This window comes from Protopterus annectens, chromosome 6.part1 (assembly GCF_019279795.1).
Source record: "Protopterus annectens isolate FY-2018-M chromosome 6.part1, PAN1.0, whole genome shotgun sequence".
Classification (NCBI taxonomy): domain Eukaryota; kingdom Metazoa; phylum Chordata; order Ceratodontiformes; family Protopteridae; genus Protopterus; species Protopterus annectens.
This window is the reverse complement of record NC_056738.1, coordinates 158,892,150-158,918,952: the sequence shown is the minus strand read 5'-3', so window position 1 is coordinate 158,918,952 and position 26,803 is coordinate 158,892,150. Positions and strand designations below refer to the sequence as shown.

General features: G+C 35.5%; 1 protein-coding gene across 5 annotated transcripts in view; it reads left to right on the top strand.

Annotated features, from left to right (window-relative positions):
• The window catches only part of B3GALT1 (beta-1,3-galactosyltransferase 1), a 2,392,726-nt gene that overhangs the window by 681,071 nt on the left and 1,684,852 nt on the right, over positions 1 to 26,803 (top strand). The window lies entirely within an intron of this gene.

The following is a 26,803-nucleotide window of genomic DNA, read 5'->3' as shown; positions in this document are numbered from 1 at the left end:
TTTTTTTTTCTTTTATAAATATATATATATATATATATATATATAAATATATATATATATATATATATATATATATATATACATACATACATACATACATTACATAGCTGTTAACCATGAATGTCTTTCTTGGAACTCCATTGAAAAAAGAAAAAAAATATGTTTCTGTAAGATGGTCCTAAGGTATAACATGCATAACATAGATAGCTTCATGTCATTAACATAAAACACAGAGTTTTGACAACTAAATGAGACTGTAGCACAAAGGACAGATAAATGATTGGAAACATGTAGACAGCATAATATACAGCCAACACAGCATACTAGCAATACTGTATGATCCTGTGCCAAAAACACTGCATTTCACCAAATACAAAACACTGAGGGTGTGAGTCAGTACCAAACCTATGTATCATAGGTCACAGAGACTAAATAAATTATGTGCATTACACTAGAGCTAAGTAAGAGGTAGCACAAGATGTTAGCAAAGGTGGGGAAGTAGAATACCTATATGGAAGACTTAATAAGTCTATAGAGTAATCATGTGAGTGATAAGAGACAGATTTTTTTAATGTTAAGTACTACATAACACATATGTGCGCTCTGTATCTTTAAGAGTACAAGTAAGCCTAGCATGTGAGTCATGTGACAAGGCAGGGTTCTAGAATTTGTAGAAAAACCTTGTGGTAGAAGGATGTGTGTGTCTCTCTGGGCATTCATTGTCTCCATGAGCTGTCCTAAACTGTTAACCTGAACTGTTAAACCTACTACTTTCTTTGGCAGATCTGACACTTATTTTTAAATGGCATGATGATTAGGAGTATTCAAAATTATTCCATGGCTGTAGCTGTCTTTCCTTTGGAATATACTTTTTATGACTTTCCTTAATGTGTGTTTCACATTAATATACCTCATAGTGTAAGGGAGTTTGTTCCACAGTTTTACCTATCACAGCCTAATACTTGGCATCCTTGTTTATTCTTTGAATTTTGAGACAGGGGCTAGCCTACCTTCTGATGACCTAAACTGCAGTTTTCTCCATTTAATATTATCAGACAACAGAAAACCATGCCAAAATTAAGAAGAACCAGTACAACAAGAAACAGAAATGCCCAAGCCTCGGTAACACTTTCTGTGAAATTAATCCTTTTATTCAAATGCAAACCAAAAATACTTAAATCTGACAATGGAAAAAGGTTTAAAAATGATGTAGGCATTTTCATCTTACATTTATTTATTTATTTGACATATGTCGACTGGGTTGGTATATCTGGGCCGAGGCCCTTTTTCAGTGGAGACCTGAGGAGAAAAGCTCCAGAGTTACAAAATATATGCAAGTTACAAGAATAAAAACATTTGCTAATACACACAAAAAAATACCTAACAATGTAAAACAAGTATACAATGATAATACTGATTACAGATTATATACGTTGTTGGCCAGCTATGTATATAAGGCAGGTAGTCCAGGAGAGATGGAATTTAAAGTAGAGAGAGAGGAAGCTAGTAAGGAGTGACTGGGTAGCAATGAAGGAGACATAAGAGTGCCGCAGTAGTTGCTGACCATTCTACTGGTTTAGGAGATTGATATAATAAAGGACAGTTAGGGGTAGGAGTAGGGACATTCTACTGGTGAGGAGACTGATATAGTAAAGGACAGTTAGGGGTAGGAGTAGGGAAAGGGTTTAGTGGGGAAGAAGGGTGGGTGACTAGTAGGAGAAAGAGAAGTGAGAGATGGGGCTGGAGAGGTGGGTTAGTTGGGGGGCTGAGAACAGAGGCAGAGTTTATTTAAGCTAAGGTGATTTCTCACAGTCTTTTTGAATAGAAGTTTGGATGTAGTGTTACGTATGTCCAGTGGGAGTTTATTCCAGTGTTTGGCAGTGTAATAGCCATACAGGTTTTTTCCTATGTTGAGTTTGGGTTTGGTTATGGTCAGAAGGTGTTGGACAGAGCTCCGGAGTGACCTAGTTGGGGTGTCGGATGAGATGATGGGTGATATTGCGGGGCAGAATGTGGGCTAGTATAGAATGGAATGGATTATTTGGAGCTGGGAGAGAGTAAGGTTGTGAGGGAGCTCTAACCATTTCTGTTTTTGTACAGCAATACAGTGGTGAGAGGAGTAGGGAAGTTCAGTGGCATATTTTGCTACTTTGTTAAATGTAGATCCAAGTTTGGTCATAAGAGAGGTCTGCAGGTTGGTGAGAATCTGAGAGCCATAGAGAAAAGTTAGAAGAAGGTAGGCATGTGATAGAGGAATTTTTGCTTGAGGGGAGAGAAAGGTTTTGTTTCTGTAAAGAAGGCCAAGTTTTTGGTGAGTTTTCTTGATGTTGTTAAGTACATGCTGGTCAAATTTTATATATTATAAAACTTCATCAGACAAACTCCGTTTTCAACTGCACTGTTTAAAAAGCTCATGAATCACATGATAAAGTTGCCGCATTTGAAATGGTAGCACATAATCAACTCAGATATTATCATCCAAATATATATTGCATACCATAAATACATAAACTAAAAAATAAGATAAAAAGTATATATAACAAACACAAAAAAACACATACCTAATTTCTAAAAACATTCCTACTTCCTAAAACATTGTTTCAGCATTTTAACTTTAAAAACTTTACATTTTTATTTCAATACATTAAAAACGCTGAGACTGTAACAAACATGTAACTTATCTCTTTAGCGATTTTAACTCCAGTAAGGAAAAAATTGAAATGTGCTTGTTCAGCCTTGGCCAGCTATCTGAATTCCAATATAGCTGCCAAAATTGTTCCCTCTTTTCCAGGATCAAAGACTAAGGGCCACCTCGAGCACCAGCCTTAACTTTTTCCAAAACCGAAAATTTTACAAAATGCCCACGATGTTCCTTGTTGGTACTTTTCTCTTTACATTAATTGCAGCTGTGTTCACAGAGTTTACACTCTGTTTTTTTCTTATGTAAAAACATTAACCTAATTGGCATAATGATATACTTATCTATAGCTCTCTCTCTCTCTCTCTATATATATATATATATATATATATATATATTTATATATATATATATATATAATATATATATGGGACTGCTATACATGATCGAAATTTCAGAAAGCCAAAACACATATGGTCGAGACCATATGATCGACTTTTGACATTTCGAACATGTAAAAAAAACAAAAACAAAGACTTACCGACACATTGCTAGCAGGGGGGCAAGCCCCCTGCAATTTAAATATACCAACTTCGAGGTCACACTACAGTGCGGAAGATGGAAATCTTCCCATTCCGCACTATAAGGAGATGCCCATTCTGTGTCTATATTATATAGTCAATGTTTCAAAACTTCAAACCTCACATGAACGAACTCATATGAGCAAAGTTCGAAACACTGACTATATAATAAAATAAAAAAAAGAAAAAAAACCTTACCTTACCACTCTGAGCAGACACACCCCTACTTACAGATACCAACTCCAAGAACGTACTTCAGTACAGAAAGGGAAAGTTTCCTATTCTGCGCATGAAAAGCCGTTGACTTTCATCTTCGAACTTTCCGACATTCAGTCATATGATGCCGACCATCTATGATTCAAACATCGGAATGGTCACTCATCAAATATAGACCTGTCTAAATGATTGAAATTTCAAAAGTCCATCATATGGTCTCAGCCATATGGGAATTGGCATCGGCGTTCTGAAATTTCGATCATGTGTAGGGGACCCATATATATATATATATATATATATATATATATATATTTATAGGTCTACTTCATGTTCACTGCAATACATACAACATGCATACAACAATGTTGTACATACATGCATACAACAATGTTATGAGTTTTAGATGTTTTGGGTTTTAGATGTTCTGGCCTCAATGTTATGAAATTAGCTGTTATGGGTTTTAGATGTTTTCAAGGGGACCCATATAGATATATATATATATATATATATATATATATATATATATATATATATAGATATATATATGGATATATATATATATATATATGGATATATAGAGTTTCACTTCAGTGTCTCGAAATACTGAAACACCGAAGTTCTAATGGCTGAGACCATAACGCCAAAGTTTCAGTATTTCAAAATATGGAAGTGGCGTTAAAAAAAATAAAACAAAGAAAACTGCCGTTTCTGCAGGGGTCAAGCCCCCCTGCACCCTCTTCACTTAAATATACCATCCCCTTAATTGCATAAAAGTGGGGACATGGCAAATCTCCCGTTTTGCGCTTCCGCATATGGCACTGAATGGGAGATTTCACTTTCCTCTACTGTAGTGTGATCTCAGAGTTGGTATATTTAAGTGGGGGGCATAGCCCCCCACATGGGGAGCGTGCCCCTTGCATAAATGTCTGTATTGTTTATTTTTTTTTTTTATAAACCACTTCAGTATTTCGGAATACTGAAACTTAGGCGCCATGGTCTCGGCCATTAGAACTTTGGTGTTTCAGTATTTCGAGATACTGAAGTGAAACTATCTAAATATATATATATATATATATATATATATATATATATATATATATATATATGGGTCCCCTTCAAAACATCTAAAACCCATAACAGTTAATTTCATAACACTGAGACCAGAACATCTAAAACTCATAACATTGTTGTATGCATGTATGTACAACATTGCTGTATGCATGTTGTGGTCTCGGCCATTAGAACTTCGGTATTTCAATATTTCGAGATACTGAAGTGAAACCATATATATATATATATATATATATATATATATATATATATATATACACACACACACCAACCCTGCACTCTCACAGTTAAATTTACCATTTAATATAAAAGTTCTCTCTTGCACATTAAAATTGTCCCCCTCCAAAATAAACTTACAATATTTGCATCTCCCACATTTATTAATACCACACTGGCCCTTATATCTGTCATATATTAATACCCCACCATCCCTTATATTTGACAACTTTACTCTCAAACATAGTCTTAAAGTTCATATCCTTCCTATATCCTTCCTATATACACTAAAAGTCTTTCTCCAACTTTTTCAGGAATAATATTATTCTCCTTTAAAATACTCAAGTTTGTTTAAAATCCATCTAGTAATTCCACTTTTTAAATTAAACACTGTAATAAAACAATTAACATATTGTTGCATTTTAGGTACCAAAATCATTCCATTAGCACCAGACTCATTAATCTCATGATTATCTCCCTCATACTTCAAAAGTGCCCACTTTTCCTTTTTTGGTTAACCTCCAAAACCAGTTCATCCACTAAATAAGATGAGTAACCCCTTTTCATAAACATACTTCTAAGATTTTTGCACTCATTCTTAAAATCATGATCCAGAGTAACCATTCGTGCCACCTGAACCAGTTGACCCTTTATTATCTTCTGAGAAAAGGGATGGGCACTAGTAAAATGAAGGAGAGTATTGGAATACATGGGCTTTCTGCAAATACATGCTGCGTATTTATTGATCGACATATCATTTTTAAATAATACATCTAGATATTGGATACTGTTTTTACCAATGTTGTGTGTGAAAACCAAAAACTCGGTACTCATGTTAATATATTCAAGAAGTTCACTTATTTTTTTCTTTGCATCCATTCCATAAAATTAATATATCATCAAGATAATATAAATATATATGAATATACAGGAATTCCCATTGCAGCATAACGATATTCACTAAGAGGGAGCTGACGGGAGTCCCCATGGATACACACCCTTTTTGCAAAAAATGTTGCCCCTCAAAAATTATAAAATTATTAAAAAGGATAAGTTCCAGTAGTCCACATATTCCAATACTCTCCTTCATTTTACTATCAGCCACCCATTTTCTGAGAAGAGACCAGTAATAAAGGGTCAACTGGTTCAGGTGACACAAATGGTTACTTTGGATCATGATTTTAAGAATGAGTGCGAAAATCTTAGAAGTATGTTTATGAAAAGGGGTTACTCATCTTATTTAGTGGGTGAGCTGGTTTTGGAGGTTAGTCAAAAAAGGAAAAGTGGCCACTTTACTTTTAAAGTATGAGAGAGGTAATCGTGTGATTAATGAGTCTAGTGCTAATGGAATGGGCTTGGAACCTAAAACGCACCAATATCTTAATTCTTTTATTATGGTGTTTAATTTAGAAAGTGGAACTATAGATGGATTTTAAACAAAAACTGGAATATTTTAGGGGAGAATAATATTATTTCTGAAAAAGGTGGGGAAAGACCTTATATTATTTATATAGGAAGTGTATGAATTTTAAGACTAGGTTCGAGAGTAAAGTTGTCAAATATAAGGGCCGGTGTGGTATTAATAAATGTGGGGGATGCAAATATTGTAAGACAACCAATTAACTATCCAGCATATAGAATAAGGAATTATATTCAGATTTAGAGTTCTGTCAGTAATTACTCCATAGGGAATAGTGTCAAAAGTCTTGGACTTAATTCATATCTGCTATATATACTGCATACCACTGTCCAGGGTTAAAAGATTTTCAATTTCCAATTTAATGAGGTCTGTATTAATATGTTCCATAGCTTTAGATATGAGGCTAGTGAGGCTATTGGGTCTTTAGTTAACTACGGTCATGGTTAGGCCGCCATTGTGTAACTGAATTACAGCGGCTGTTTACCAGGCTTTATAAACGTAACCAATGGAAAGGCTTAGATTAAAGAGATTAAGTCAGGGTTCAAGTAAGATATATTATACTGATAGTCAGGCAACCTGGTATGTTATCAGAGCTCGTGAATGAAGTAGCATTATCATTTGAAAGGGCTGTTTCTTTGTTAAGTAATAATTAAAGGGGTTGTTTTAGCCTTTGGAATCTATGGAATCACCATAACTGTAAGTTGAGTACAATATATGTTTAATTTGTCACTTGGATCTTAGCCATTTCCTGTGGGTCAAAGTGGGCAGTATTATTGTGGACTACCTTTGAACACTGTTAGGTGTTAGTTCTTATCTTCATAACATAGTTAAAGAAAGATTTTTTTTTTTTTTTTATTGGCTATTTTAAGTTCAGAGGAAGGACGACAAGGAGACATGGTGGTGGAATGAGGAAGTACAGGAGAATATACAGAGAAAGAGGTTGGCAAAGAAGAAGTGGGATTGTCAGAGAGATGAAGAAAGTAGACAGGAGTATAAGGAGAGGAGGTGCATGGCAAAGAGAGAGGTGGCGAAGGCTAAGGATAAGGCATATGAAGAGTTGTATGAAAGGCTGGACACTAAGGAGGGAGAAAAGGACCTGTACCAATTGGCTAGACAGAGGGACCGAGCTAGGAAAGATGTGCAACAGGTAAAGGTGATAAAGGATAATGAGGGAAACATACTTACAAGTGAGGAGAGTGTGTTGAGCAGATGGAAAGAGTACTTTGAGGGGTTGATGAATGAAGAGAATAAAAGGGAGAGAAGGTTGGATGATGTGGGGATAGTGAATCATGAAGTGCAATGGATTAGCAAGGAGGAAGTAAGGATAGCTATGAAGAGAATGAAGAATAGAAAGGCTGTTTGTCCAGATGACATACCTGTGGAAGCATGGAGGTGTTTAGGTGAAATGGCAGTGGAGTTTTTAACCAGATTGTTTATTGAAATTTTGGAAAGTGAGAGGATGCCTGAGGAATGGAGAAAAGTGTGTTGGTACTGATTTTTAAGAATAAGGGTGATGTGCAGAGCTGTAGTAACTACAGAGGGATTAAATTGATCAGTCACAGCATGAAGTTATGGGAAAGAGTAGTGGAAGCAAGGTTAAGAAGGGACATGATGATTAGTGATCAGCAGTATGGTTTCATGCTGGGAAAAAGCACTACAGATGCGATGTTTGCTCTAAGAGTGTTGATGGAGAAGTACAGAGAATGTCAGAAGGAGTTGCATTGTGTTTTTGTAGACGTAGAGGAAAGCATATGACAGGGTGCCTAGAGAGGAGTTGTGGTATTGTATGAGGAAGTCGAGAGTGTCAGAGAAGTATGTAAGAGTGGTACAGGATATGTACGAGGGTAGTGTGACAGCGGTGAGGTCTGCGGTGGGAGTGATGGATGCATTTAAGGTGGAGGTGGGATTATATCAAGGATCAGCTCTGTACCCTTTCTTATTTGCAATGGTGATGGAAAGGTTGACGGATGAGATCAGACAGGAGTCCCCGTGGACTATGATGTTTGCAGATAACATTGTGATCTGTAGTGAGAGTAGGGAACAGGTGGAGACGACCCTGGACAGATGGAGATATGCTCTAGAAAGAAGAGGAATGAAAGTCAGCAGGACTAAGACAGAATATATGTGTGTGAATGAGAGGGAGGATAGAGGAATGGTGAGGATGCAAGGAGTAGAGGTGGTGATGGTGGATGAGTTTAAATACTTGGGATCAATAGTTCAGAGTAATGGCGAGTGTGGAAGAGAGGTGAAGAAGAGAGTACCGGCAGGATGGAGTGGGTGGAGAAGAGGGTCAGGAGTGATTTGTGACAAACGAGTACCAGTAAGAGTGAAAGGGGAAGGTCGACAAGAGGGTAGTGAGACCAGCTGTGTTATATGGGTTGGAGACCATGCCACTGACAAAAAGGTAGGAGTTAGAGCTGGATGTGGCAGAGTTAAAGATGTTAAGATTTGCACTGAGTGTGACGAGGGTGGACAGGATTAGGAATAAGTATATTAGAGGGTCAGCCCAGGTTGGAAGGTTTGGAGACAAAGCCAGAGAGACAAGATTACATTGGTTTGGACATGTGCTGTGGAGGGATGCTGAGTATTTTGGGAAAAGGATGCTAAGGATGAAGCTACCAGGTAACTGGAAAAGAGGAAGGGCTAAGATAAGGTTTATGGATGTGGTGAGAGAGGACATGCAGGCGGTTGGTGTGACAGAGCAAGATGCAGAGGACAGGAAGAAATGGAAACAGATGATCTGCTGTGGCAACCCCTAATGGGAACAGCCAAAAGATGATGATGATGAGTGGATATTTTAAGTTCATATTCAACTTTCAGCTTCCTCTTGACTATCTCAAGCTCTTTAATAGTTTACTTAAATGTGCTGTTTAGGAAGGTAGAATGAGACTTGTTATGAACATTAAGCCATTTCTTTCTTTTGTCATATAATGTTTTTACATAGTTATATCATCATAGAGTTCTGTTTTTAAATTTTGTGATTGTATTTGGTGCAGGTAGAAAATGTCTATTCATTTAAGGAGGAGAAGGAGGTCAGATACAATGGCAGCAGTCTTAGCAATGAGCTACATCAAAGGAGGATTACAGCAGAATTTGTTTATGTCATCAAGTAACTAAAGATGGTTTGCTTTTGAGAAACACGTCAACACTGAGACATTTGAAGGTGAATGCTACCAGTTTTAAAGTAAAAGGCACTGCTTTATGGACTGATTTAATAAGGTAAGATAATATATCCGGAGTGTGCAAGAAGTGCCCATATTTGTGCAGGAATGATCAAGAGTTTGGGGCCCCTATTAGGATTTTTAACCATTCATACAAAGGAATTAGCATTTAAAATGTCAAGGATACATCTGACATGCTGATCGTTGGCAGTGTAGGGCAGTGAGTTTATTGATGGGCAGTTGAAGGCCCCCAGAAGAAAGGTGTTGGATTCAATGGGAATTTCAGACAAGTCATTATGATAGCTGTTATGCTTAGAAGGGGACACAGAGAGTATTGTGTAACTAGCTATTAAGTGTTAAGTAATCTTAATAATAGTAATTAGTTTAGTAATAAACATATGCGGGGCTTTATGGACATGATAAGGCAGACTTGGGAGGAGGAAAAAACCCTATTTAAAAGTGTAATTGTCCATTTTGCATTTTTATGTCAGTAGTTAACATTCATGTACAAATCATCCAAAAGGTGCAGCAGAGGGTTTATAATTAGAATGCCAGACTCAATAGAGTTTAAAAGAGGGACACAGTATTAAAGTACAAGTTGTGCTGGATTATTTAAGATAACGCAGCTTTTAGTCAGAAGTAAGCAGATGCCAGATGTTTAAGATATGCGATCAGAAGATGTGTAGTTAAACCCCATCCTATGAAACTAAAGAGAACTGGCCTATATATAGTAGAAAACATCAAATGAAAACAATCTTAGGGCTTGCAGACTGCTATAGGAAGTTCATGGCAGCATTGCTGAGCTTGTACAGAATTTAGAAAAGGCAAGGCTCATATCGATATAAGGTGGACCCTAGTAGAAGATGGGGGCTTTTAATCTGTTTTCTTTTCAGAACTAGACCAAGTTACACCTTACTTCAATAAACCCTATATTGTATCCACAGATTTATCTGAAGTGGGGGCTAGGAGCAGAGCCGTCTCTGAAGGCAGATGATGAGTAGCACCCAGTCTGCTCCCTTAGCAGAGCAGTAAGTAGGAATGAGATGAGCCACTCTGCCATATAGTAAAATTGGTCCATTTATTAAGTATATATATATATATATATATATATATATATATATATATGTGTGTGTAGATTTATAAATATATATATATATATATATATATATATATATATATATATATATATATATACATAGATAGCTGAGATCAGAAAAGTCTGTGAGAAAATCCCATTCTTCACTGTATGGTGATCCCACAAGCAAAGCAGACAGCATCCTGTGATGAACTGGCAGTTTAAAAAAGAATTGTCCAAGCATAACATTCAGTCTAACAAACATCATCAAATTCACTGCACTCATAGTGTATATATGTATGTTTGTGTGTGAATATTTATGCAGTAAGGATTAAGAGGTGTGGGTGGTATGGATAGTATTGCATGCCCAGTGGGATTTTGAGGTACAAGACAAAGGAAGTATGCACTCCCAAGTGCCTTATTGTACTTGACATCTTTATTTATTGAAGTCTTAATTTAATGTTTAATGGTTGTATATGATAATTACATGTTTTATAATTGTTCCTCCTCAAATTTTAACTAACTGACTGATTTTCTGGTCTATCATTTTTAAATGTGTGGAATTTTGATATAAAATGTTCAGGTTAGCCATTTTAGAGACCCTTCCCATCAAAATTGGGTCAAAGCCGGAGTGTATGGTTGCAAACCGCCAGTTAGGAGGGTTTTGGGATGATTATCTCACCATGGATATCCACATCGCACACTAATCATCAAGATTGTGCGTAATGTTGTAAAGTTCCTTTTATAAATGTGACCTTGCAGTTATTTTATGCCATAGTTCACATGGTGGTATTTCACAGGGCTTCCTAACTTCCTGTTAAATCACATTAAGGTGGGCAGCATGTCGTCAATCAAGCAGTGTCAAATGTCCATATCAGTGACTGACATACTGAGAGCATAATATCAGTGTAAGACTGAAAAGAAAATGGTTGTACCATTCAACAGCATCAGCATTACACTGTAAGTATTGGAATATAGTGGGGGGTTGTCAGCTGCTTGCTAGCATTGTGGTGCTGATCCTAACCAAGGAAAGGCAATACATTGGGTTTGAACCTCCATACATGAAGCTTGTTATTCTACTTTTAGTTGCACTCCCTTCCCCTTTCCTGTTTGATGTTATGGTTGACATGGTTTATTTCTTTAGATGTAGAAGTGTGTGTATGTGTTTATTTATTTAGAAAGGTTTAGTAAGGGTTTAATATAAAGACACGGTTGGTATTTTTTGAATATTCTTGGGAAGGTTTCAGGGTTTCCTGCTGCTTTTGCAATGTGGTGATGATACAGTTTTATGTTTACACTTTCATAGCTCAGTGTTATGCTCTCGTTGTTTCAGACATTTGATGCTATCTGAAGGATGACATGCTGCTGGATACTGCATGCTTCTATCAGAACATAGGTTACGTTTTCTTAGATGATATTCTGAAAATATGAGCTCAGAATGTTAAGCTTTGTCAGAGTTTTGGCCATTTGTTGAATATGATGCTAAACAAAAGTGTTTTGCCCATTTTAATCAAATTATTTGTGTGTTGGGTTAGAACTTTTTTTATTATGAGGAGTTTTTAGTACAAAACTTTCCAGCCAGTTATTTTAGGGATACTTCTGTTTAACAGTTATATACACCTGCATCATTTTATTTGCAAATGTTTTATTGTCAGATTCAAGTTTTTGATCAGAGTTGTACAAATGTATTATCATAGTTTGTTTGCTGATTGCCCCAAGATGGTACTTGAAAATCTGAGATTAAAGTTTTAAGTTTTGGAAGAATTATGAGCATTTGTTTAAAGCACTGTTCAAAAGCTCATTTATGTTTTTTTTTATTGACTTCCTAGTGGATCCATCAAGTTTACAATTTCTCTGGTAACAGGTTTTATTCCTGGGTTCTCTTTTGTTTCCTTTTCTTAGAAGTTATTTTGTGCTTTTTTGTTAAAAAATATGTGGAAGTTGATTGCATAAGCTTCCATTGCAAGCCAGAATTAGGACTGAGAAAAAAAAAAAGAAAAAAATAGTAACTTATGAGATGTTCTAGGCAGCGAGGAACAATGGATCTGTGAGTGAATGTGAAGTTTAGTTGGATTGCACTTCCTGTATATAAAACACATTTGATTGGTCGATTACACCATGTGTATGTGTGTGTGTGTGTGTGTGTGTGTGTGTGTGTGTGTGTGTGTACTTGTATCTGTATAACATATATATCAAATGTGTGTGTGTGTGTGTGTGTGTGTGTGTGTGTGTCTGTGTGTGTGTGTACATGCGTGCTTGTTTGTGTGCCTGTGTATATGCGTTTTATAGAAAAAAAATCAAAGCTATTAGCTAAGAAATGTATTTGTATATTTTTTTCATTATGAACAGGAGTAATAATCCAATACCACAACAGTATACACATGAAAGATGTTTTTTATATATTTATTTATCCTTTGTTGACCATATTAGTCTCCCTAGATAGCTAGCCTCTTTTCAGGGGAGGCCTGAGTTGGTATTTATACTATTAGGAGAAATTTGGTCATCGCATCTGGGAACTTCCCCTGATCAATTAGAGAGTGCAGAGACATTGTTCATTGCTACACATCTGGTTTCTGTTCCAATCATGAAGGTGGCTCAGAGAAACTGGAAGGAAGATGGAGGCAGTGAGTATTCATGATGGGGAGCAGCAGAAGGAGGAGAAGAGCTTGCAGAAGGGAATGGAGTTGGAAAGTGGTTGTTTGCAAAATTGAAGTAGAAGGATTGGTCACATTGCTGAGAAAGAAAGATATGGCTGGAGTGAAGGAGGGTGGTGAAGTGAAGGTAATTGAACCTTCACAGGACTCTTGAGTACCAGTTTCAAAAAGATCTGTTTGGACTTCTAAAAACAGAGGTGGCTAACTTCAAGACACCCATGCAAATGGAAAATAGGTGCATGACTGAACCATACACCAATGCACTGTATGAGCACATACACAAGTGCATGGAACGGGCCATACCAGACAGAACCAAGACACTCTCCTCCAGAAAAAGGAAGCCAATCTGGTGGTCCCCCAACATAAACAAACTCTACAATAGAAGGAAAAAACTGTTGCAGAAAAGGGTGAAGTCCCAAGACTGGAAAAACTCCCTTCTCAGTCTCAGCAAAAAACTGAGATCCATCATCAAATCCTCTAACGCTAGCTATGAAAACAAAATTGCTGCATATTCTAAAGACACCAGCAAGGCATTCTATAGTTATGTCAATAATCTATATGGCAATACTCAGATCTGCTCTGAGTTACAGCACAATGGCAATACATACACTGAACCAACTAATATTGCTAACATATTGGCAGACAGGTTCAGTGTGAACTTTACCCCCCTTTCACCCAGTCTAAAGGGCCTATAACAATACCTGAGGAATGCCAAGTCCCTATTATCATGGCTACACAGGTAAAAACCACACTGTCCAAAACCAAGAATACAGCTTCATGGAACCTGATAATATCCCTGGCTGTGTTCTACATGAATTACAAAGTGAACTGGCATCACACCTGAGTACCCTGTTCAGTCACATTCTCATTTTAGGCTTTGTTCATACCACATGGTGCACTGCTATGGTCATCCCATCCACAATGGGGGAGTAACTACAGACCCTGGGAACTACAGCCCCATTAGCCTGATGAGTCTGATATGTACGGCTATGGAGCGCATCATCATGGACCTTATAAATAAGGATATAGGGAATCTCCAAACTCCAGAGCCCACACAGTTTGGGTTTGTGAAAGGTAGATCATGCCTGCTCAACTTGATAGACTTCTTCGAGTCTGTCACCATAGCTGTGGATGAGGGCAAGGTAGTTCACACAGCCTACCTAGAACTTGCCAAGGTTTTTGATACCATCCCTCACTCAGGAATCATAAATAGACTCACTAAACTAGGCATAAACCCCTATGTCATAAGATGGGCTGCCAATTTGCTCACTGATAGAACCCACACTGTGAAAGTAACAGACACCAAATCTGACTACCGACCAGTTACAAGTGGTGTCCCACAGGGATTGGTCCTAGGTCCTCTCCTGTTTGGCATCTACTTCTTTGAAGTTCAAGCCAATACAAAGGGACTCTGGCTGACCAGGTTCGCAGAGGATTGTAAACTGGGAGCCATTTTTGATTCTCCAACTGATGTAGACATTCTACAAAAAGGCCTCACTGACACCAGTGACTGGTGCCAGAACCATAACCTTAAGCTCAATGCCAAAAATTGCATTGTCATTCCCTTTGGAAAAAATTCAGTGACCATGAACTACCACATAGGTGGTAGTCCACTAAACACTAAAAGTGTGATAAGAGACCTGGGGACAGAGGTTGACAGCAACCTCTCCTTTGATAAACACATTGCCACTGTAGTCAGAAAGTCCTTCTATGTGGCACATTTCATTACAAAAGGTTTCTCATCCATGAAGAAAGAGGTCATAATCCCTCTCTACTCGTCCGTCATTAGATCTATTCTAGAATACAATGCCTCATTTGGTATGTACCACACTAGACATGTACAACAACTGGAAAGGCCGCAAAAATACCTCACTAAAAGTATCTTAGGCCTTAGACACATGCCCTATATGGACAGACTCAAAAAACTCAAGGTGTACTGTCTCTTATCACTTACTTAGAGGCGATCTCTGCTTGACCTACAAAGCCATGTCTGACCCAGAGCTGCTAGATATGCTACACCTAAAGAAATCTCAATTCCTCCGTGCCACATCCTCCAGGGACCTAAACCTCATTACCACAATAAGCAGAACATGCTGGAGGGACAGGTTCCTAACCCAGAGACTTCCCATACTCTGGAACAAATTTCCCATTCATGTCAAGCAGAGCACTTCACTGGCCCTCTTTAAGAGACGTCTTGACGAGTGGATGGGCAATAGGAAGTTCATCCCGGGGATCACTTCAGTGGCCTTGCTTGACAGGGGCACTGGAAACTAACTTTGGGCTGCATGATGCCAGGGAATCTTCTTGGGCTAGGCTTATGTAAGCTCCAGAGCCATTAGCCTAGTACACACCTATGAACCTATGAACCTAAGGTTATGCAGAGTGAACCAGAAAGTGAAGTGACAGCATTGTGGGGAGATATTATGGACAGAATTCAGAAAGAGGAGGTGAGAGATATTGCACAAGGGAAAAAATCTTATGCAAAGATGCTGAAAGAAGGAAAGAAGCAAGTAAGAGAGGGAGAAGGAGGAAGAGAGGCTGTGAATATGGAATTTCTTATACAGCTCAGCAGTAAGGAAGGCAAGGAACTTGAATGATGTAAGGTATGGGGCACAGTTATTGCAGCCTTGGGAGTATCACCTAATGAGGCAAGAGCATGTATTCATCTTAATAAAGAGACTTATCATGACATTTTATTTGAGACTGGGCAAAGTATGTAATGTTTTCTAGAGAAATATTAATAAAAGACTGTAGTTTGTGGAAGTCTTATGTAGTGCACACTTTAACAGAAACTAAAAATAGAATTGCTGTACAGTTTTGAACTGGGGTGGAGAAGGAAGCATTAAAGGACCGTTTAAAAGTTGTATGTAAAGACATGTTGGACATTATCAAAATATCTGATGATAGAGGTTTATGGACTGGGGGGGGTGGGATTGTGGAAAAAGATAGTCCTGTGCATATTCCAAGTGTAATAACCATAGAAGGAAATAGAGGTTAAGTAAGATATAAGGGACAGTCATTTTTTTGTGTGGAAATAATGATCATTTAATAAGTAATTTTGATAAGAGAAGATGTTTTGTTTGTGGGAAGGTGGAACATGAAGCAAAGAAATGTAATTTGATGTGTAATAAATGTGGGAAAATTGAGCATGATTCAGTCAATTGAGATGAATAGTTACATGTTGAAGAAAAAGAACAGATACAAGAACATGTCCATGATATAGAAAAAAAATATAGAGCATGAACCTGAAAAAAAAATATTATGCAAGAGGAAAAGAAAAATATGGTGTATAAAGAAGATGAAAATAATGAAGCTGAAGAATTAGTACTGGAAAGAAGTGAAGAATAAGATAGTACTTGGAAAATAGAGGTAAAAATAATTCAATAGGGAAAATGATGAAAGATATGAAAAGAAATCTGAACGTGTGATTATGAAAGAAAGCAAGAAAAAAGACAAGGGGTGAGACATAAATATATAAATTTTGAAAACCTCTGAATTGTATCAATAAACATTAATAGTATAAAAATATCAAAAGAATGTTAGTTATATTGGAATATGTTACTTGATATGCATTTAATTATTCTAGAGGACACAAGAATCTTAATAGAAGTAGAAAGGAAGCAGAAGTTATGTGGTGGGAGCATTGTATGGAACATGGGATTAGACTGATGTTCAGGGCTTGCTGTGTTATGCAATGAAACAGTTAAGGTCTTAGATTATATTTCAGTTGAATTAGGTAGAGTAACAGTGTTAGAAATATAGTGTTAGATATATAGGTTAAGTCAGACAGTATTCAGAGAAACAGTAAAACATAAATGAAACTTTTATGGAAAGAAGAAGGAAATATATGAAATTTTATATAAACAAAGGTACTTTTTACAAGGGAAAAAAGAAGTATCTCTGTATCTGAGTAAAATAGTGAGAGAAGATGAGATGGTAATAAGAGAATTGGAAATCTGTGAAGGAGAAAAAAGGTGAATACACAAAAAATGTTTTAGGTAATAGAACAGTATATAAAATACATTTAAGAAGCTAGAAATAACAGAAAAGTATGAGAGGTAAATAATTAAAGAAGAAAATGAGATTATGGAAAAATGTCTGTAGGGGAGCTTGATGAAATCTTAAAAGACATGGATATGAAAAAAGTTATGGGATTAGATGGAATTAAGTATCATAGGTATTATAGTATGAAAAACTGGCAAAAAGTACATGTGGAAGTTTTGAATGAATGGTTAGAAAAAGGGAAAATGAAAAAGAGATATAGGGGCCATGCAATTTATATTGAAGAAAGGGAAGAAGGAAGATAATAGGAAGTGGAAACTAATAGTATTAAATAATTCAGATTATAAACTATTTATGAGAATAATAGGGAAAAGGTTAGGAAAAGATGTGGATAGAATGATGGGACCACATTTTTGAAAAAAAGGGAAAGGAAGTCAGGATTTATTATTGGTATTTGGAGAGGATAGATGACATTATAAATAAAAAAGTTGAAACTAAAGTATTGGAGATGTAAATATGGTAATAACATGTAAATAAAGCATTTAATAGAATACAATATAAGGAACTATGGAGTATATTAAGAGAGTATAATGTAAGTGATAAAATAATAAAAGCTGTAAGATCAGTATGTGAGAATAATAGTATTATAATAATAATAAATGGCTGGTTAAGCAAAGAAATAAGAATAGAGTGTGGGATCAGAAAAGGTTGTCCAGTAAGCAGTATCTTATTTGTGTTAGTTATGAATGTGATTGTAAATGCAATGAATAGAGAACTGAAAGTAGCAAGGTATAGGGTAGCAGAGGGGATTTATGTCCCAGTTTTTACTTATGCAGGCAATATAGTTTTAATTAGTAAAAACAAGAAATGGATGGAACAAGGAATTAGGATAATAAATAAGTACTTAAATATGCTTTGTCTAAGCATCAGTAAGGATAAAAGTAAAGGAATTGGATTTGTGAGTAAGTTAGAAGGTATAGATATTTTAGGAATAACATTTGGGGTTAATATGAAGAAGGGGACACAATGGGAGAGACTGATACAAAAGATAAAAGAGATATGTATATTCTGGATGGCATATTGATTATCAAATAAGATGAAGGTGTGCTTACTAATCTCTTTTCTGTTAGGTAAGATTGCCTATTTGGAAAGTATTTATATATATATGATCCCTTCAAAGTATGAAATTGCTATTGATTATATTTTCCTGAATATGGGGATCAAGATTAAATCCTGTGAGGAGAGGGATTTTGGGTGTTCAGGAAGAAGGAGGAAGACTAGGGTTAATAAATCCAATAGCACATGCAGCTCTGTTGATTTTATATAAAGTGTTGTGGGGATTAAAAGAAGAAAATATGAACATAGTAAATGGCATAATGAAAATCAAATAAAAAGATGTTTGGAAAAGTTTAAAATATGGGAAAAGATGGAAGAAAATGTCAATAATGAGCTGAAGAATATTAAAATAAGATGGAAATTGAAAATAAGTGTAAAAAACAGAAAAGAATGGTATGAAAATGTAATGGGGAATTTTATTAACTTTATCCTTAAATAACTTAGATAAAAAAAGAAATGCAATTAAAACAAGGCTTACATGGAGTAAGAAAATGTATGAATGTAAAGACTTTATGTGGAGGTTAATGATAAGTAACCTGCCTATTAAAGCAAATATGCCCTATAAAAGGATATAGGAGAGGGTATGTTACTATTGTGAAGAGGTTCAGATGACAGAACATGTTTTCTTAAATTGTACGAGGGACAGAATTGTGGGGAAAATTATATGAAATTAATGTATTGAATGATTCTAAAATTATGAAAGGTATAAACATGAATATGGTAGAATACAGATATGGTAACAAAAAAAAACCTAAAGAAATTAAAGAAATTGATCGATATTTTCAAGGTTGTATGGAATGCAAGACTGAATAAGATAAAATATAATGGGAAATGGTTATTAGCTGAAATTTTGAAAAAGATACATTTTTGGTTGTGGAAAAAGAATGATGGGGAAATAATTGAAATATATGAAGCTATATGATGTAATGTCAGATGTAAGTGATTGTAAATAATGTATATAATGTAAACAGTGTAATTAAGCTGTTATAATCAGTAAATAACCCATATTGTTTGCATACGGAGGATACAATTCACTGTTGCACTTCATGTCTTTCGGTTCAGGAGTGGAGGCAGCTTGAAGAAACAAGAAGTCCAAAGTTGAGCATGGAGGTGGAAGGAGATGTTTTTCAGTTTTTTTTATGTAAATGGAGCTGTTAATTGAACAGCTGTAAAGCTGAATATATTAAATAATGAATCAGAAGTTAAGCGGAAGGAGGAGAATGAAGAAAGGAAAAAGAAAATGCAGTTAGTTAAAAGGCAAAAGAAGAAATCGAAGTAGGTATGGTGAATTCAGATGAGTTATTTTTAGATAAATTTGTTTGTAACAGATTCTGCAATACCTGAGTGTGTTGTAATAACCCTCCAGTGGGGGATGTTGCAGGAAGTTTATTTGAAAGAACTAATTGAGCAGAGTAAATCAGAGAGTGAAAAGGCAGTGTCATGGGGTAAAATAATGGAAAGAATACAAGAAGAAGAAGTTCAAGAAATAAGGAAAGAAAATAGTGTATGCAGAAACGGTAAAAGAAGTGAAAGAATAGAAAAGAAGAAAGCAGAACTAAGAAGAAAGCATTGAATAATAATAAGCAGCAAAACATAAAAGGAACTTGACAAGTATGAAGTATGGGACAGCATCATTTCACAATTGGGTACTGAACCCAGAGAGGTAAGAGGATGTATTTGTATTAACAAACATAGTTTTTGTGACTTTTTTGGAGGAAGTGCAGTATGTGGAAAAATTCTTAGAACAATATGAAAAAAGAAGGAATGAAAATCTTTGGAACTTATATGTTGTGCAACATTTAACCGAGAAGCAAGAAAATAATATTCATACAATTTCATACTGAAGTTGAAAGAGATCATTTAAAAGACTATTTAAAAACAGTGTGTAGACATATAATGGACATTATACAAATATTTATGACAGTAGTGGTTTATGGACCGGAGAATGAGAATGTGATGTTGTATTGAAAATGCAAAATAAAATAATGCATTTGCCTAGTATAATTAAGTTGGAGGGGAATAAGGGATTGGTTAAATACTGGGGTCAACCAAAAACCTGTTTTCTTTGTGGTAAAAGTGACCATTTAATTAATAATTGTGAGAAAAAAATGTTTTATTTGTGGCAAAGTTGGTCATGAAGCAAAAAAATGTGAGCTGAGATGTATAAAATGTGAACAAAATCAGACATTTATGGATGGACTGTAATGTTAAGAGAATCATATGCAGGATGCAGGTATCAAAGGTAGACTAAGCAAGATAAATTGTTTTAGTAGATAATGTAGAAGAGACACAAACAAGAACAGAAATGAGGAAGATGTAAGAATGGAAATAAAAGAATATATGACTGAAAAAAGGAAGAAAAAGAAGAAGAGTTAGAAGAATTAAGCAATTCAAGTGATGGAGGGGTAGATAAATGGATAAGGGTTAAAAGTAAAATAAATTATATTGGAAAGAGTGAAAGAAAGTGCAAATATAATAACATAGGTATATTAGGAAACAAAAAAGAATAGAAATGAGGAAGATGTAAGAATGGAAATCAAAGAATATATGAGGGAAGAAAAGGAAGAAAAAGGAGAGTTAGAAGAATTAAGCAATGGAGGGGTAGATAAATGGATAAGGGTTAAAAGCAAAATAAATTCTATTGGAAAGAGAGTGAAAGAAAGTGCAAATATAAAAACATAGGCATAGGAGGAAACAAAAAAGAATAGAAAGTAGGAAGATATAAGAATGGAAATAAAAGAATATAGGAGGGAAAAAAGGAAGAAAAAGAAGGAGAGTTAGAAGAATTAAGCAATTCAAGTGATGGAGGGGTAGATAAATGGATAAGAGTTAAAAGTAAAATAAATTCTATTGGGAAGATAGTGAAAGAATGTGCAAATATAAAAACATAGGCATAGGAGGAAACAAAAAAGGAAAAGGATAAAAGCAGTAGAACATTTTCCACATCATAGCCATAAATGTAAATAGTATAAAGAGTGTTCAATGAAGGTTAGGAGTGTTAGAATGGTGTAAATTGTTAGAAATGGATATTATAATATTAACAGACATAAAAGTAACAACAGATGAAGATATGATACAAATAAATAAGTTATGGGAAGGCATGCGTATATAGAACACAGGTGAATAAAAATGCTCAGCTGTAGCAATTTTCTGAAAAGAGGGTATAGAAATTCTAGATTACACGTTAGTAGCATTTGAAAGATTATTAATAATAGACATAAGATGGAAGAACCCGATATATAGGGTAATTATCCTTTATGCATACACTTGATTATGTTAGTGTGAATATGCAAGTAATAGTAGTGGATGACTTTAATTGTGATTTAAGACAGAAGAAATGAAGGGCTAGATGTAAATGTCATTGTAGAAATGGTTAAAATGGTAAAATGTACTTATAGAAAAACAAACACTGGACATATAAAAGGAGAAAAGAAACTGATTATTTATAGTATCAGAGAGTCTAAGGATATTACATCAAGGAGTTAAAATTACAGTTTTTTCAGACATTGTAGCAATTGGGATACAGATTCAAGAAAAACAATAGACTATATAAAAATAATTAATGAAACAGATTTAAATTAGTATGGAGAGGAAATAATGCATCAGCTAGGGTTAAATCATATAAACATGAGAAGATTTTATAAAGATTGGACAAGTTGTTAGATACGCTTAAAAGAAAAATATAAAAAGATGTATTGGACTGACAAAGGACAAAAAGAATACATGATAATTGTAAATATAAAGATGTCAGTAACCAAGTCTTTAAAAATATAATAGAGAGGAGTTTCTAGAAAAAGAAAAAAAATGCTGTATGAAATAAACCAGTAGAAGATTAAGAAATTGTTATTCAAACATGGACATTTTACAAGGAAGAAAAGAAGTAGTAGCACCATATTTAAGCAAAGTGGTTAAAGAAAAGGTAAGAATAATAAGAGAGCTAATGAACAATGAAGGGAGTATAGTTAACACAAAAATAAATAATGCAGACAGTGAAAAGACATATTTTGAAAACGTTTTTGATATGTAAAACTGTAAGGAAGCATAAATGGAACTTAAAAAGTTAACTGAAGAAAATAATAAGAGAATGGAAGAAAAGATTATTATGATAGAATTAAAAAATGTATAGAAAACAGTAAATGTAAAATCAGCTACAAGTTTAGATGGACTTGAATATCTATTATATATTGACATGCAAGAATGGCAAAAAGAATATTTTTAAAGGTGTTGAATGAATGGTTTGAAAAGTGGGTAAATGATACAAAAATATGTATGGGTGCAGTGAAAGTAAATATGGAAAAGGGAGAAAGAACAGACATATAACAATGGAGACCACTAGTATTAAACAATGCTGATTGTAAGATTTTTTACAAAAGTAGTAGAAAAAAGAATATTAAGTAAGGCTAATAAGCTACTGAATGAAACAAGTTTTGAAACAAAAGAAAAACAAAGTCAAGAAATTTAACGATAATAAGAGAATTGGTAGATGTAATAAATAAGAAAACAGTATTGAAAATATTGGTAGGAGATTTAAGTAAGGCATTTGATAAAGTTCAGCATGAAGCATTATGGAAAATTTTTAAAAGGATATAATATAAGTAATAAAATAATCAACATTTTGAAATCAGTTAATAACAAAAATAAAGGAAAATTAGTGGTTAATGGTTGGTTAAGTGAGACAATATAAATAAAAAGTGGTATTAAACAAGGATGTCCAGTATCATTCTATTTGCATTAATCATACATGCGGTTGTTACCAAGATAAATTTAGTATTGGAGGAAGTTAAATATTGTACACCAGAGGGAATTCAGGCTCCAGTGATGTTTTCTTTTGCAGATGATCTAGTATTAGTTGAGTAAAACAAAGTATTGTTGTGGAAAGGGAGTAGGGAGGCATTGGAGCTTTTTGTTAGACAGCTGCAGAATAGTACCAACTTTCTTAACTTTGAAATGTCTTGTCCAATGCAGAGAGTTTTCAAGAATGGGGGGGGGGGCATTGTGAATGCCACAGAGAGAGTAGAATATAAATGGATAAACTTTTTTAGATCTGATGTTTACCCAGGGCTTAATAAAACTAACAGTGTTAAACCCATTTTGAAACTGAGACAAGCATATGTCAGTTAGCATACTATATTTGTTTTATGAAGTTCTTCAGGCTGTAATGAAGCATTTCAGCACATTATTAAGTTGATTTTAGTGAAGCTTTTTACAAATTGCATAATTATGTAATGTGTTTATGAGTTATGTTATGTGATTGGCTGGTGTTGTATATTATTCTGTGGTTTAATGTATGGATTAATTCTTGAAAAAGAGCTCAACTTGAAAGCTTGATGTAATAAACCTTGTTTTATATGGATGGTCGTGCCTTTTGTTATTAAATGTATAACTATGGACATGATAGAATATGGATGTTATGAAAATATGAAACAGAATGATGTAGATAGAGTAGATGAAAAACTATTTTGTTTATTGTGGATTGTCTGGAATGAAAGAATAAATGAAATAAAATGTAATGGGAATTGGGTGCTGCCAGAAATTTTGAAGTAAATAAGATTTTGGTTGTGGAAAAAGAGTGGGGGGAAATTGAAAGTGTAAAACAAATGGAAAATATGTGAAGTTAATTGTATATGAGTTGTAAAATTTGTATATAGAATATATTGTATATTGTGAATTTTAATAAAGGATTCCTACTCTTTGTGTTAGGTGCCATGAGATCTTTTAGATTCACCTGAGCTACCGCCAACTCAAGCAGATGGGGCCTTGGTTTAACTTCAGGAGTACAGCACCCCTTGTGTTAGCAATCAATCTATGTGGTGTGAGAAAAGAACCCACAACCTTCTACATCAAAGATGACACTGCTAAAGAACTGCAGGAACTGCTGTTTGTCAAGAGCTGCTATCCCAGGGAACTGAACATTTTATATATGGCAATAACTAATTTAGAGAGGAAAGCATCAAATTACAGACATTAATGCATACGGTTTATCTTATAAAAAAGCCAAAAGAGTGAGAGAGAGAGAAAGAGTGTGTGTGTGTGTGTGTGTGTGTGTGTGTGTGTGTGTGTGTGTGTGTGTGTGTGTGTGTGTGTGAGTTGCGGTGGGTGGTGTTCAGCACTAACTGTGTTGTCTTTATGCATTGAACAGTGCTACTTCTTTGCATATTTAGCTGCCAGAGTACTGTGTATGGGATTTATATACATTACAGCAATCCTTGGGAGCTTCAGTCTGGTTTATTCAAATAAAGTGTTTGCCTCATTTTCCTTCAAAACTCACAGCATGTTGGTTACAAAAGTTCAGAAGTCCTTGAGTGAGACTCTGGTGATAAAATTGGTTAAATGTTTATATTGTCAGAGGCAGGAATAGCTGAAGTGTTGAGCTGTGGGTGTAAGGTAAATAGAAGTAGGCACTGATGATGAATCTTTCATTTGTAACAAAAGTTTTGACAAAGGGGGTTGAGTGAGTGTATACAAGTGCTTGTTGGTTAAGTTTAGAATAAGGGCTAGAGAAGAGGATAGCTGTGTTGATATGCTTGAGTACTGGTGTGTGTGTGTGTGTGTGTGTGTGTGTGTGTGTGTGTGTGTGTGTGTGTGTGTGTGTGTGTGTGTGTGTGTGTGTGTGTGTGTGTGTGTGTGTCTTGTTTAGTGGGTACTGCTTGTTAGGGTTAGTCTCTATGTTGTTTCAACAAACCCACTTAATTCTTCTAATAAAAATTGTCTTCTTGACTAGTACTGTGCTCTGCACTGTTTTATTCATCAGTATACCCACAGAGGCCCCACACGCATCTCTGGCCTGACAGATGTATTATCATATGACAGTAGCATACTAGCTTTATATATGAACAGTCTTACTCTTGTGTGCTGTGCTGTTTTTCTGTTAAATGCAAATTTCAGTGTGTGCTGAGTTTTTTGCTTAGTGCAGACAGCTTATTATTTAACATATGCTTAGACATTAGTGAGGTAAACTTCCATGTGCTGAATAACTTAAGAGAGAGAAATTATGGGTGACAGTTGTTAGGAAGCAAATGGCACTGCATGTGTGCTTATTATGCAAAATAATTTGCAAGTTTGCTTCCCTTTGGATCCACAAATGAGTTTAGTAAACCTGTTTTAATACTCTCACTGACTGCATCTACCCTGTCCTGCTCCATTTAAATCAGAGGAGATCTCATGAATGTCTGCGTCTAGGATTTGAACATCTGTAATATATTTTCCCAGAATTCAGTGATATTGCTGGGAAGCGATAGTCCTCATTAACTGAAAGTTGACTATAGGCTACAGTTGTGGTGTAAATGCATGTGATGTGTGTTGCTTTTTGAACTGCTTCTTGTCTGTCTGTCTTGGCTTACCCTGATCCTTCTGGCTCTCAGCACCCTGAATGGGGAAGACATTTTACCAGAGGGCAGAAAGGCCAGGACTGCTTTGGTCTTCAATTTATTTTTGGATGTAGAATACTTCCCATATGTTTTCATGAGGTAATGCCACTCTTCCTGCCTAAGTGAAATCAACACTAGTACTTACTATTACTTCCTGGAAAACCCTCCCTTACAACCCTGGTACCTATGTGCTCAGAATCTGACATAAATTTAAGTTTAATGTCTATGCCATTTCTTCTGCTAGTTTGAGAAGGGTGCCAAAGAAGGAGTTGAGGACATCAAGACATTGACAGGTGGTCACATTCAGTAGTTGGTACCATCCTTTACCAGTTCATGTTTGAATTATAACTAACAATCAACCACTTCTTTGACGGTTTATGACTGAAAGTGGCCTTAGTGGAAAAAGTACCATTAGTTATCCACATAGATGGCATTTGAAAGTCCTGACTGTTTTCATTTCTTGTCAGCAAAAGGATCACATGTCCACATCTTTTCCATGCTGAATACATTTAACTGTACACACACATCGCCATAAGGGCAGCTATTCATGTGTGAAGTGTGCCATGGTCAAGGTGGTTTTCTTCCGTGTGTGGCGTCCTCTTCTGTCTAAAATTTTCAAACAATAGTAAGATACCTTGACAGATGGCACTCCTTGTATGTGTATTGAATGATTTGGTCAGGAATCTTGACAGTATTCTAGCTTCCTGTGTAATCTGAGGGACAACCACAATTTTCACTGCTTTGATGTGCAGGCCATTGTGGTGAGGTTTCATATGCCATGGCTTCTCCTGTTTGCCTTGGCTAATAGTGACAGCCCCTCCTTTGAAGTTCTCTCTGAATGTCCTTATACAGTACCAATGTCCTTTCATCTGTAGTTCTCTCACAGCATACCTTTAATCATCAATTATATGTTTTCTTTTGTCACTTCCCATTGCTGTGCTTCTCTGCTATAATTACGACAGTTCTAGGCTCTCAGCAACATCACAAACATGCAGGCATAGCAGTTGACAGCAGCTCTTTTATTCTGTCTTCACTGCATCAGTGTATTTATTACAGTGTCAAACAGCTACAAAGAATTGTAACAGCTGTGTAAAATGCCTCCTCCACATTTTAGTACTGTATAGTTATAAAGAGGCATATTTCCCATTTAAATACTGTCGGCATGTTAAGTGCCATTGGATGGATATTACAGTGTGGCTCCATTTACACAACCTCACACCGTCTCCCACGTGCACAATCGATGCGTGGTACGCATCACTCATCGTTTTATCATGCGATGGTCATCA